Genomic DNA, 15,061 nt, shown 5'->3' on the forward strand with positions numbered 1-15,061 from the left:
AAAGATCCTCTCGGTTCAGGCGGGAGTTAAGAGGTTAATATAGAAGCTGCAGTTACCCGAGGTGGCAATAGTGAGCATAAAACGACTAACTTGCAGCTAGCCCCTTTAATGTCAGGTACAAATCAATGGCATCCACTGGATTTTCACTGCCATGGTCTTCAATATGCATCATGCAAAGATCAGAGACATCTGGCACAGAGAGCACGGTGGTAGAGGGGTGAGTGCTCCTGCTTCACAGGTAGAAGGTCCAGGTTCGATTCAAACCAGGAGGGGGCCTTTCTGTGTGGAGTTTGCAGGTTTCCTCGGGTATTCCGGTTTCCCCTTCCACTAAAAAACATGTACAAAAGACCAGGATGAATGAGAGTATGTTTGAGAGTGCGAGTGTGGGACGACGGATGGAAGTTAGTGTGCGGCTTGTTGGTGTGGTTGTTAATCAAATAAACCAATAAACTTAACCTAGTGTGTGCTAATGGCGCACCACATCTGCACACACAACTTAACTCAACCATGGAATAACGTAATAATAACATTCTAATTATTTTTGACCTTTACACTGTGTTTGATGAAGGAGCAAAGTTGATTTTCCCAGCTATAAATGACATTCAAACAATGTGTCCAGTTCACACGCGAAGCCTTTCTCACAGTAGATCACCTTTTGTCATTCCAAACACAGATAATGCAATATAGTCAAAACCTCAATCATATCTGTGCCATAGAACAACAGCAGGGGCGGACTGGCCATATGTCCATTCTGGAAGAGCACAGAAGGGCCACTGGCTCTAGGGCCACCGGTCTGGCCTCTCACTTTACCCTCACCTTACCCTTACCCCCGCGCGTAACCGAGCTTTACCCAAATCTAAAAGCTAAAAGAAAAGCATCCAAGAGCAAAAATGTGCTGGAAAAGCAACAAAAAAGTGACAAAAACACAACGAAATGTGACAAAAACGTGACGACAAAGCAATGAAAAAAGCGATGAAAAAACAAACACCCCCCCGAAAGACAAGAGACGAAAACACACCGAAAAAGTGACAAAAAAGTAACGAAAAAGCAACAAAAACATGACAAAAATGCAGCGACAACATGACAAAAAGTTACCATCGCTTTTCCAGATTTTAGCTTTCAAATGAGGCGTTACAGTGTTGCTCTCCAGTCAAGAAGCCTTTTGATTTGGGTAAAGCCGAACTGGAGAGGTCAACGTATGTCTTTGTGGAAGTGTCGCATTTACGCAAATTTGGGCCAGTCTGGCCAGAGTCCAGGGCTGTTTTTCAGTCCCAGTCCGCCCCTGAACACCAGTAGAATGTTTGTGTAAGTTGTGGTTTCACACAGGCTCTAGTTAGGTCGACCTAACGTGGCTCTCGACCCAAGGGAGGCACTTTTGGGTCAGTGTGAATCCAACTTTAGGTCTAAACAGTCGCTCCGAGACCGACTGAAACAGGTGGTCTCGGAGCGGCTTCACTCTGGGGCAGAGCGGGTGCGGTGTTGTAGGAACCGTTAACGTAACAACGGCCTATAATGTAATAAATTTGGCTCAAAATGTACACTGTGAATATCAAGCATTGGCTTAAATGACTTGAATTGAGGAAATGTATCTTGTTTTGAGCGGTTTTCACTCATTTAGACACTTTTCCTGATCAGACCAAGTTTACTTTGCTTGTTTGAGGACATTTCAGACCAGTTCTAAGGTAAATCTTGCTTGAAATAAGAAAGTAAAATTGCCAATGAGATATTTTCTTACCCAACTGGCAAAGAAAATGACCTGAAATAAGGACGAAATGTATTGAAACGAGTCAGAAACATCTCAGAACAAGTGAAATAATCTAGGACAAATGCCCAAGAACTTCTTAACTAGTCAAAACAAGTAAAATGTGGATTATTGTGCTCAAATTGAGATGTTTATACTGATCTAGTTAATTACTTTTTGCAGTGTAATAAGCCGATAAGGCAATAACAGGCCATTAACTCTACTGAGCCAATAATGTAGCAACGACCAGCCGATAACACAACCATTATTACGTTATTGGCCAGACGAGATGAAAATCGTTAATAATTCTAATATTCAGCCTATTTTATTTTGCATGGGTTTCATCAGCTTTTGTATTTTACTGTTTTATTATTATTTTTTAGCTGTTTCCACTTATCGTCATGTAAAAAAAGAGGCAAACTTTATATGTTTTAGCGATAAAAGCAGTTTGTAGACTACTTTCTCATGTGAATGTAATTGTTTATATTGTATTGTTGTGCGTCTTTTTTTAATATTTCCCTTTCACTAAAGCACTTGAACATCATCTTTACCAGAGCGCATGAATGCAGCATGAATGAACAGTGACTAGAGCAGGGGTAGGTAACGTCAGGCCCGGAGGCCAAATACGGCCCTCCAGCACAGAACCCCTGGTCCCCAATATGATTTTGCGAAATATTATTATGCAAAAAAGGGATCAAATACCTGTTAAAGTACACAAAAAATTTGAGAAATAGTGTCTTTTTACGGTGTATTTTTTAACCCTGTTAACTCCTGCCTGAACCGAAAGGATCTTTTTCCTCACGTCAACAGATTTTTTTTAGATCATTTTTTTTGTTGGGTATTCAACTCATTTTTGTAACTTTTTTGTAATTTATTTGTCATTTCTTTGTCACATTTTTGTCATTTTTTGGTCATTTTTTGTCACATTTTTGTCATTTTTTCTTAAATTTTCTTAGATTTTTTTAAATCATTTTTTTGGTCAAATTTTTTATCATTTTTTTTGTCATTTTTTTGTCATTTTTGCCACTTTTTGCCACTTTTTCATAAATTATTCGTCACTTTTTTGTCAATGTTTTCTCCCTTTTTTGTCACATTTCCATCATTGTTTTCGTCTCAGTTTTGTTGCTATTTTCACAGTTATTTTCCAGAAGCTTTTGAACTGGGGTAAAGCCAAACAGGAGAAAATGTGCTCGGTTCAGGTGGGAGTTAAGGGGTTAAATGTCTTTGGAGAACATCCCACTTGGTCATATATAATGTAAAACAGTGATTCTCAACTGGTAGGTTTGGACTCAAAGGTGGGTCGCGAGCCTATAGGGAACTTTGTTTCAATATTTTCTATCTGAAACTACACGGAAACACACTGGAGTCTTTTAAAATTTGTATTATTGGGTTGTTTTGATCATAATTTCAGTCTTAATAGCAAATCTACGGCTTGTTCAATAAAAACATGTGGTAAATACAATATTTTATACGATATATGACAAATTACAGTTTTATTTGGGTCGCAGCTTGTCATTAAGGTAATGGCGAGTCTTGGAGCCGGACCACTTTAGAACCACTGATGTGAAACATTGGTATTTGCAGAAAAAGGTTCTTAACTTTAGGATACAATAGTATGGTTCGGCCCTCAGTGTTTTGGCAATGATGGAAATCGGCCCTTCGTGACGCAAACTTGCCGACCCCTGGACTAGAGTATAGCACTTTGGGAGCTTGTCAACTCCTGTAAAGCGCAATACAAGTATAAGAAATGATTATTTTTAATGGGAGTGATGTGTTTTGGGCCTTGGCCTTGGCAGAGTGAGCGGTGCACAGGGAGCAGGCAGGAGGATGTGGATCCTGGTCTCAGCAGGCGTGGTGTGTGCTCACGGCGCTCCACATTTACACAGGCACTCGCTCAATAATGATCATGTACGTAATGACAACATCCTAATTATCTTTTTCACACGGTGTTTGATGAAGGAGCAGAGTTGATTTACCCAGCCATTAATTTCATTCAAAGGATGTGCCCAAGTCACACACGAAGCACCAACAGCCTCTCTGACAGTAAACAGATCGCCTTTTGTCATTCCAAACACAGTGCAGTGCGCATTAGTCAAAACCTCAATCATATCTGAGTCATAGAACGACAGTAGAATGTTGCCAACAGTCGTGTAAGGTCATTTTCACACAGGCTCTTAGGTCCACCTAAAGTGGCTCTCGACCCGACTTTTGGGTCAGTGTGAATCCGACTGAAACAGGTGGTCTCGGAGGGGCTTTACTAACACACTGGGGCAGGGGCGGACTGGCCATATGTCCATTCTGGAAGAGCACAGAAGGGTGCTGAGCTTTACCCAAATCTAAAAGCTAAAAAGAAAAGCATCAAAATAGCGAGAAAAAGAGGATGAAAACAAAACAAAAATGTGCTGGAAAAGCAACAAAAAGTGACAAAAAATGTGATGAAAAGGCAACAAAAACATGAGAAAAACACGGACAAAAAAAAACTACAAAAACGTGAGAAAAACACAAACAAATGATAGAAATAATGAAAAAAAAATAATACAAATTTGACATAAATGACGTGACAAAAAGTTACCATCACTTTTGTAGGTCTTAGCTTTCCTTTGCTCTCCAGTCGAGAAGCTTTTAGATTTGGGTAAAGCCCAGTATAAAAAAAAATATGAATCTAAAAGGAATTCGGTGGAGTATGGTGTACCACAAGGTTCAATTTTGGGACCATTATTATTTATTATTTATATTAATGATTTTGCTTCTGTTTCTACGACCACCTTTCCCGTTCTTTTTGCTGATGATGCCAATCAAAAAAATAATAAAAATAAAATGTCGACCTGGGGAAAATGCACTGTTAAGGTATGTATTTGTGGAAGTGCACAATAACGCTAATTTGGGTCAGAGTCCAGGGCTGTTTTTCAGTCCCAGTCCGCCCCTGCTCCGGGGTGGAGCGGGTGTGGTGTTGTAGGAACCGATAATGTAATAATGGCCAATAATGTAATACATTTGGCCCAAAATGTAATAAGCCGATTAAGTAATAACAGGCCAATAACGTAATAACTCTGGCCTGACAAGATGAAAATCATTCATAAATGTAATAAATTCAGCCAATGTAATAGTACATAAAGTTGAATTTATTTTCAAAAACACATTAAACACCGTTTTTTCTAAATTGTTAGGTGACCTGTTATTTTGTGTTTTTTTTTTCTTTTATCAGCTTTTGTATTTTACTGTTTTATTTTTGTCACTTCCGGTAACTTGTCACATGTTTTTTTTCTTACGCCCAGAGCCCACGCTGTGATGGAAAGGTTGGCAGATCGAGACCCTGCTCCCACAAGTGCATGACGTCGCAGTGTCCTTGGGCAAGGCACTTCACTCACATTGCCTTGAGTGCTTGGTAGTGGTCGGAGAAGCCAATGGCACAGTTTGGCAACCGACAACAGTAGTCATTATTTTGTACCAACCTGTGTTATCAGTCAGTGGTGGAAAATGATTATGTCAAGTATTGGACCAACCACTCACATTCACCGCATTCATACATAGACGAGGTGAGTGAAGTGCCTTGCCCAAGGACACAGCAACGTCATGCACTTGTGGGAGCATGAATGAAACAACCTTTTGGTAATAAAATGACCCGCTTTTTCCTTCTGGGTCACCGTCGGGGTCAGATTTGTAAAACTGATGATGTAAAATTAAGAATGAACTTACTGTGGCCGACTTCTTCCTGTGACCATAAGGAAATGGCTCTGGAAGATCCTGGCTCCTATGGACTTTACGTTGAAACATTTTGGCCTCTCTTTAAGTCATTATTGAACACAGGCTTGTCATTCTGACTTCAACATGTTTGTCTCAACATGCGCAACAGCATCCTATATTTTTACTTTTGTTATTTCACCTTTTTTCTCCGCCATATTCTATATAGTGGAGTTGGCTCCAAAAAACCCTTCAAATTGCTATCATGGCTGAGCTTTGTTAGCCCCCAATGAACGCAATGGGGCACCCTCAGTCCATCGCTATACTTGTCAGGCCAATAACATAAGAATTATTACATTATCGTTATTATGTTATCGGCTTATTACATTTTGAAACTGGCCTAATGAATGTTGTTACTGGCCATTACTACGTTATTGGTTCCTACAGGTTAGATAATGGCCGACTTTGGGCCGAACGACTATGCCTTTTATAGCATGAAAAAAGACGATGTTTGGATTTACTACTCTGGTGAGGTAATGGATCGACTTCATATCATCAAGGAACTCTCTCAGTGTTAATTTTGACAAGATATTTTAGTCTAGTTTTAGTCGACTAAAATTGCATGTCAATTTAGTCGAGTAAAATTAAGACTAATATAGTCGACTTATATTTATAATATTCATAATAATCATATTTAATCGTGGTTCTCGACTTAATGGAGCTGCTTCCACATGAATAAAGCACAGACCTGTTCATTTGACAGTGAATTTAAATGATATGAGGCTTTTTCAGACGGTCAATAGAAGTTTGGATGATTTTAGTCTCTCCTTTTCATTTTTATTTAGTCTTATTTTAGTCGACTAAAATATCTGGACATTTTAGTCATAGTTTTAGTCTCATGAAAAACTTTTAATTTAGTTTTAGGCCTATTTTAGTCAGCAAAAATATCACTTTGACTAAAATTAAGACTAAATATTTTAGTCGACGAAATTAACACTGGTCTCTCTCCTGTTAAGCTTATCAGCCGATCAGTTCTCCTCATTTTTCGCGTTGACAGGGTGATGCCTGTTGTCATGGAAATAAGTTGGACGAACCGCTGATGGTTGTTACACGGCTCATGGTGCGACTGAACTAACTTTGAAGTACATGCAGTTGATAGAAACTATAGTTTTCCCTACAGGGCGGTGTCAGGTCGAGCCACAAGGCGCTCCAACATGTGTAAAAACATCCTGAGTATGTTAGTGTGTAAACAAGGCAGATCCCTTCTCTGATGCACATTTGTGTTAGTTCACCTTGGCGTGGCTACACATTCATCCTGCTGGCCCCTCCCCTGGCACGCTTATATAGAGCCCGGTACGCCTTCTGTGTTGTTTCCGATCTGCGGTGTCCAGTGGCCGATATGGGGTCCATACTGTGGTTCCTCTGCCTGACCCTGCTTCCATGGGCTCGCGCAACTGGTAAGATATTTGCCTTTTTTATTGTTTCCAGAAAAAAAAAACTAGGGTAAGGATTCTATAGACACATTTGATGAGGAGCAACCTTCAGTTCGGACCAATTTTCGTCATTGCTAATATACTTTTTTTCTATTAGTGCTGTACATCTATGACCTACTGGGGTGTTTTGTCAGGAGATGCGAAAATACTGACAGTATCTCCCACATTTTAAAGTACTTTATCACAGATTTCGTCTATGATTTGTGATACAATGTTTCTTCAAAATCTTATTTGGGGCCAAAGGTTTTATGCCTGAGGGCTGGATTTGGACCCCGGGCCTGACGTTGCCTACCCCTGCTTTAGTTTTAACTCTGATTTGCTCTTAAGTCATTGTAGGGCCCATTGGAATATATGGACCCTATAATGTACGAGTTTGTTCCTCGTCACGCCTGATTTTTAAAAGTGTATGTTCCATCCTAATTTTAATTCGAAGCGTTTGTGATTTTATTTTGTACAAGTTGTAAATATTATATTATAAACATCTAAAACTTACACTGTTTACCATTAGCTAATATGGGATTTATCCAATTTAATCCAATTTATTTCATATGTTTAGACTCTGAATAAAACATTTTAAAAAAGTGCCATAATTTCATATTTTGGTTTCTAATGCAATGGGGTGAAAATAAGTGAATGTTATGGAAATCAAATGGATTTAAAAGAGAAAGAGTCCGGCTTTAGAAAAGACCAAATGAGACCAAATGTTTTTTTGAAGGACACCTGGAGGGCAATGTCCCAATGTCTGGGCAAAACATCTGCTGGAACACTTTTTTAAAGCTACCAAAGACTTTCTAATTATTGATGGTGTATTTTTGATACAAAAACTAACTCCTCTCTTTGAGCGTACACTTTCTTCTCCTTCATCCACCATGAATCCTCTCTGCATCACCGCATCAACTAACATCACATCCTCTTTCATGGATCTCCTCTATGATCTTCCTGTGGGCCATCTGTTTCTACCGTCATTTTTTATCTGAATCATCTTCTTGTTTTTTGCTGCTGACTAACTGTGTCCCTCTGGTTTGTGATAGTGACGGTGCTCCCGAATCTGAACAATGCCAACGTTCTGTCAATGACTACAGGTAAGCTCTGCAAAATGCCTGTCATTATAGACTTCAGACTCTGAGTGGGCGCCAGTTTGCCACAAGGCAACACACTACAGGCAAAACTCTTTTTTTGAATTTTATTTTAAGATTATGGGACAAATTGTTCGCTTACGAGATGGAAGAGTCCATTTTTATACTCGCTACTGCCACCTCAGGTCTTACGCGTAACTGCAGGGTCTATATTAAGCTCGTACATGACGGCAATTAGGACCCGAAGTAACATTTTTGAGTGACAGTGCAGGATTTTAGGGGCAGTTGTGGTGAACAGGTCTGAGCTCATTCTACACATTAGGACATGGCTGGAACATGTAGGGGCTAGAAAATACGCAATTTTAACATTTTTAAACTCTAGTTTTTTGGTTTCTTTTTGAAAGACACTAGGTAAAAACAAACAAAGCTGTTCAAATATCTTACGCGTTTCGACGGACAAGGAACTACTTCTGTCTTCGTCAGAGGCGTCTCCCGACGTGCATGATGCGTCTCTTATTGGGATGTTGTTCTTCCCAGGTGTGGCCACACCTGGGAAGAACAACATCCCTAACCCATCATTTTACCAAGTGTCTTTCAAAAAGAAACCAAAAAACTAAAGTTATTACTCAAGAAGACATAATGAATGTAATAAAATATTTTTTAAACTCTGTATAGTCTTTTAGTCCTTTAACATATAAACTTTCACCTGGAAACAAAAAAATATATAAATTCATTTGGGAAACTGTAATTTCAAGGGCCATTTTCTCCAAATGCATTTTCCTCACATTGGTGCGTCAATATCTCCACCTAAGTAGGACCTACAGACAGAGTTAGACTGAACAATATTTTGAGGTATTTTTTAATATCATATTCGTAGCCTGATTTATTGAGTTTTGAATTGCAAAAAAAAACACGGCGACATTTAAATTAGCATTTAAATTAACACATTTTTCCACTAGAAAACAGCTTGTTTTCAAACTAAACAACATATCCAAATTCCACCACAGCAAAAGTTGTTGTAACTAATATGTCAACAAAATATAACCATGAATTTAGACCTGGCTCAATCCTTTACTCGAAAATATGGGAAATTTGGGGCTTATTTTTATTAAAATGACAGAAAACTTGCAATACATTTTTCTAATATTTATGCCAGTAATCTACAGCAAAAGTTTCAAATTGATATCTCTCAATTTAAAAAGTTTCCCTATTCACCTGCAGTGTCTCGCCTTACGCTTTCTCCAATGAAGCGCCTCAATTCCATTCTGCTCCACTTACTTTGGGGCTTGTAAATCATTAGCCTTTGTCGTTGGTTGTTGATGCTGTGCTGGTTTTGTTTGTCTATTGATATAAAGAGTTGTTTGAATGGGGAAAAAAAGTTATAAATTGTTATCGTAGACGTGGTAGAAGTGCCCAAAAGCAATTTTACTACAAGCCCCAATTCTGATCATGTCCATAGTGTTTGCACAGTGCGTTTCAACAGCCTTCCTCCTAAATCTTTGTTGTTTGTCCCAGCCAACTCAACCCACCTGGGCCGGGTGTGCTCCACCTGGGGGGGCTCCCGCTGGAAGACGTATGACGGAAAGTTCTACCGCCTGCCCTCGCCCTGTGCCCATGTGGTGACCTCGGTGTGCAGCCCGGACAGCAACACCCCGAACTTTGTCCTGCAGATGCAGCGCTCCCTGGATGGAACCATCTTTCACATCCTGATGAAAGTGGAGGGCGCCATCGTCGAACTGCACTCCAACTCCAGCGCCATTATCGACGGCAAAACGTGAGTGCAAAAAAGGCCTGGGTGAAGGGGATTGAGATGAAGGTTCACAACAAAACAATAAGCAAAATAGCAGTGGCATTATGGCTTTTGTAATCAATGAATCACATTTAAGGGGTTGTATTTATTTTTAGAGGTATAGAGATGCTTCTTTGTATTATCCTACATTTTAACTGAAGTGGAGATGTGAGGCCCGTGTGATCATTTCAAACACTTCAAAGACAATAACAGTTTGGATTTATTTTGGAGAATCATCTTTTTAAATAAGTTTGTCTCAGCTTAACTACAGTTTGACTGTAAAATTGTTTTTGGCTTTACGCTGTGTTTGTCTCTAAGCAACGTCTTGTAGGAAGAAGGAAACTAAAAAGTGTCTGTTCCGCTAAAGTAAAATGTGACTAATTTTGATTAATATTTTTAGTCACGGTATATAATTAATTAAACTAAATTCCCGGCCCTATAAAATATATAACTTAGAACAAAAGAGTCTTATTGAAAACAATTAAACTTACAAAAAGGGTTTGAAAGTATAAACAATGTGAGGCCATGCCACAGAAACTATACGTTTGTTAAGTGGTAACGTAACACCGATCCTTCCGGGTCCACAGATGTGCGAGAAACTACAAAAAACTCTTTAATACCACAATCAATATTTCTGAAACTTAGAGTTACTGAACATTAGGGCTGGGACGATCCGATACATATCACGATACCCAGAGGCCAATTCGATATGTATTGCGATACAGTAAGTAATTCTAACAAGTGATATGTTTACATTAAAATGTGTAAAAAGTCATATGTCCAAAGTTTATAAACCAAATGCCATGTGACAAGTGCTGTGTAACAGTTACTGGAAAACAATGGAGAGTGTGATAAAAATGCCTCCAAACACAAGTATTTAAAGTATTGCGATACTTGACAAAGCATTGATATTTGGTATTGCAGCACAAAGTATTGCGATCCAAGCCTGATCCGATATTTTGTCCCAGCCCTACTGAACATTCTTATTTATCAGGCCCATTCGCCAAAAATGCTGTACCTACTGCTATAAAAGTAATATTTACCAAAGTCGGTACTTCCGGGTTAGCGGAGAAAAATGCTAACGGCTGCTACGCTAACCCCGGAATGTTTGTCTAATGAGTCTGAGAAGTAAGTAGGTTCAGTAACTCTCCGTTGAGTTTCAGAAACATTGATGGTTGTTTTTAAGAGATTTTTATGTTTTTTTCTCGCATATTTGCTGGTCTGCTAGGCCCCAGAAGTGGAAGTCGTGACGTCACACTTAAAGGAATTTTTACATACTGAGATATGTTCTTACCTTAGCTTTGACGAGTTCTTTAGGACCTGTCTGATCTTCACCCGTGCCTTCAATCACGTAGACACAGCGCAGACGGCGTTAGCATTTAGCCTCTCCACCCTGTCCACTATAGCTCCAAAACAGGTGAAGATAGAAGTTCCAAGCTCTTCCACGTTTTCCCTATTTAAATATGGTTACGTGAAGTGTTCCACTACAAAGTATAATTACACAAAATTAAACAATGTGGATTTTCTATGCGGATAAAAGGGGGAACTATATTGTAAGGCGTAATAATACCAGGAGTAATATGGCATCCGCACAGTAAAGTGAAGCGAAGAGATTACGCCTTACAATATAGTTCCCCCTTTTATCCGCATAGAAAATCCACACAATCAGACAGGTCCTAAAGAACTTGTCAAAGCTAAGGTAAGAACATATCTCAGTATGTAAAAACGGTGGCCTATTCCTTTAACAAACGTATTGCATAAATGTAAATACTTCACCGTTGGAGATGAAGGTCCTTTAGTGTAGAAGATGACTCAAATAACTTCATCAAAGATGTACAACTCCTGTACGACTGAGAGCTTACACAGACATCTTCACCATAGGAGGTTAACAATAATTTGACACATAATAAATGTAAGATTTAATTCAGTTTATTAATTGAATGAAATGAAGGTACCCAGGTGGCACAGTGCCAGCCAGTTGTTTGTGGACGCTCACCTTCCCACCTGTGAGGGGCAGTTGAGACACTTTTACATTTTCATATAACACCGTCATACAGACTCTGACTAACTAGTTGTTGTCATTATACCTCTGAGTTGAGGGCACATTGGATGGAAAGACTATTTGATAATCTCTGGACTAACTGTCTCATTTTGTCATATTCTTTTTCTTTTAATTCTATTTTTCTCTCCCCATTTTCTTCCTGTTTATTGCTTGTAAAACACCAGCTGAAGATGCACCATCATGTTACACATCTTTATTTTAATCACAAGCTGTTCTTCTATGTGTCTGCTTTAGTAGGGTCATATGACTGAACTAATTGTTATAGAAGCATCTACAAAATTCAATACATTTCGTACACAATTATGGAATAAATGAATAAATGAGTTTGTAAACATTATACAAATGCTTTTAGGGGTCCTAGGGATGAATAGGTAGAAAGTAAAGCTTTTAGTTATAGTAGAAATGTTTATTTGACAAAAATCACAAAGAAAGAGATTTTGTTTTGTTTTTTAATTGATGTTGTGGAGGGGTTTGAGCGACTAAATGAGCCTATAGGACCAATGTTGTTGTGGGCTTCATGCCCATAGTAGAAACATCCGTGGTAAACAGGTCCTTGGTGACGGGTTCAGAAATCTCTCATGATGTGAGACCAGGACGGGAGTGATCTGTGCAGCTTAGACCAGCAACAAATAAATGGGAAAAATATGGATCATTGTAATTATAATGTTCATCTTATTTATTTATCACTTTAAAAAAAACAGTGACCGGAAACAACGATGACCACACAGCAAGTTAACACTACATTCTTACACAAAGCCAATAAAGTCACCGTGACCTTGCACGGCTGCAGTCTGAGATGTCAACGATTGTCTGAAATAATGTGAATTGTGTTCAGGGTGGCGCTTCCTGTGACACTGAAAGGTGTGACCCTGTCCTCCAGCCCCACCAACCTAATTGTGAAGTCCACCGTGGGCTTCCGAGCCATCTGGAACCTGGACGACTCCCTGGATGTAAGTCTCACTCTCTTTCAAAACTGAACTGATTCATAAGAAAACTACTTGCTTTGGTGTGGCTCAGCTGCACAGGAAAACTCTCTTAAGAGCAGATGGTAGCTCTAAAATATGTATTGAACTGAATTATGCCTTTACTCGATCATCTAAGAGAAGCTTGGCAACAGGACATTGGAATAAACATTACTACATCTCAATGGACTAAGACTCAAGACACCGTCCACTCACCTTCAATCTGTGCTCGCCATGGACTGCTCCAATTCAAAGTTCTGCACAGGCTGCATCTTTCCAAAGTACGGCTTTCCAAAATGTTCCATGGGGTGAACACAGCGTGTGAACAGTGTAGCCAGGAACAGGTTTAGCTAGCATAACATAACAGCTTGCTGGACCAAAATGTTTAAATCGCTTTCTGATGTTTGTTGGAACACAGTTACTCCCTGACGCTGTGCTTGCACTTTTTGTGATACCTCCTGTTATTAGATTTGTCTCGCTAGAAGACTGATCCTATTAAATTGGAATAAAAAAATAAATAATAAAAATAAAATCTTTCATTAATTTATTATATGATGTAATGAAACATATCTAATTGCAAAAATCCAATATGAACTAAAAGGAAAGGTAGATGATTTTCATCTGATATGGGATATGTTTCTGGAGCACTATGACAAATGTAAACAATTATGAATGTAATGGGTGTAAATGAATGGCCTGCCTGTTCAAGACACTAAATGTGTCAAATTACAAGAAGCTTTAGCAAATGCAGTCTTAATTCATTTTGCATGAATTAATTTGTCTTTTTCAGATTGAGATGGACAGTAAATATCAGGGCAAGCTGTGTGGGCTGTGCGGCAACTTTGATGGAGTTGAGAATGACTTTGAGAAAGATGGTAAGACCTTTAAGATCAGTGGTTCTCAGCTGGTTTAGCTTCAGAGGCCACTTTCAACTTATGACAAGATTATATTGAAATATTTTAGCTGCTTTACCTTGTTGTGGTATACAATGTTGAATAGTACGATGTGGAAACAAGGCTCCTCTGTACAGGAAATGATCTTGAGGAGTTCGCAGAGAATTACAAGGTGGATGATCCCAATAAGAAGTGTGATGAACCCGGGGTGCTGTCTGCCAAGAGCTGTGCAGAAAAGGTGCTTCAGTGACTTCATGTTTGTGTCGTGTGTGTTGAGTTCACATGTGTTGAACATGTTTCTTATCCCTACAGTCATTCTGCGATGACATCTTCTCCAGCGCTCCGTTTGCAGACTGCTACAACCGGCTGGACGTAGAGGCCTTTCATTCGGCCTGTATGTCAGACATGTGCTTCTCCAACACCACTGACTTTCTCTGCAAAACCATCTCTGAGTTCTCCAGACAGTGTATCCACGCCGGGGGCATCCCACAAAAGTGGAGGAACGAGTCCTTCTGCGGTAAGAATCCAAGCAGAATATCGTGCCACTAAACTATAAGAGCACACAGACTGACATGTGTTGGTGTTACAGACAAACGGTGCCCATTAAACCTGAAGTACCAGGAGTGCAGCACGTCCTGTCCAGACACCTGCTCCAACCCCGAGGCCAGTCAGACGTGTGACAGCCACTGCCTGGCCCAGTGCAGCTGCCCCGCCGGTCAGAGAAGGCTCCACACTACACACATGGCACACACAAACACTGGAGAGCACTGGTATTACAGAGAGGATCAGCTTAAGGGCTTCATTAGCCACACAGGGCAAGACTGTGTGTTTACAGAACCATTCTCCCACATTCATTATCACCTTTCTCATTTAACCTCCACATTCCACATGTCTGAAGAATGACGCACATCTTCGGTCTTCTCCAGAGTCAGTAGAGGTTGATTTGATGTCAAACTCCCATATTTGCAAGATATTGTGAAATATTTTTTACATATTGGTATTTAGATTTAAATAAGAGAAAAAAGTAGAACAATCACCTCACAATACTGTCGTTGGCAAATACTTGAAAATTTGAAAATGTAAACCACCAATTAACTGCAGGTACGATCCTTGATGACATTGGGAACACTGGTTGTGTGCCGAAGGAGACGTGTCCGTGTCAACACGCCGGGACAGTGTATACGTCTGGACAGTCCTACTCCTACCAATGCAGAAACTGGTGAGACTAAATCAACTTCTATTCTAGTGTTCTCGTCTACATCTAATCTAAAAGTACAACTAATGGTAGTTCTCAAAATCTGGGTGACACAGTAGAAGAACACATACATGTTCCATATGATCTGAATATGTTACCTGTGCTGTCT

The sequence above is a fragment of the Gobius niger genome (assembly GCF_951799975.1).
Source record: "Gobius niger genome assembly, chromosome: 4".
Lineage (NCBI taxonomy): Eukaryota > Metazoa > Chordata > Actinopteri > Gobiiformes > Gobiidae > Gobius > Gobius niger.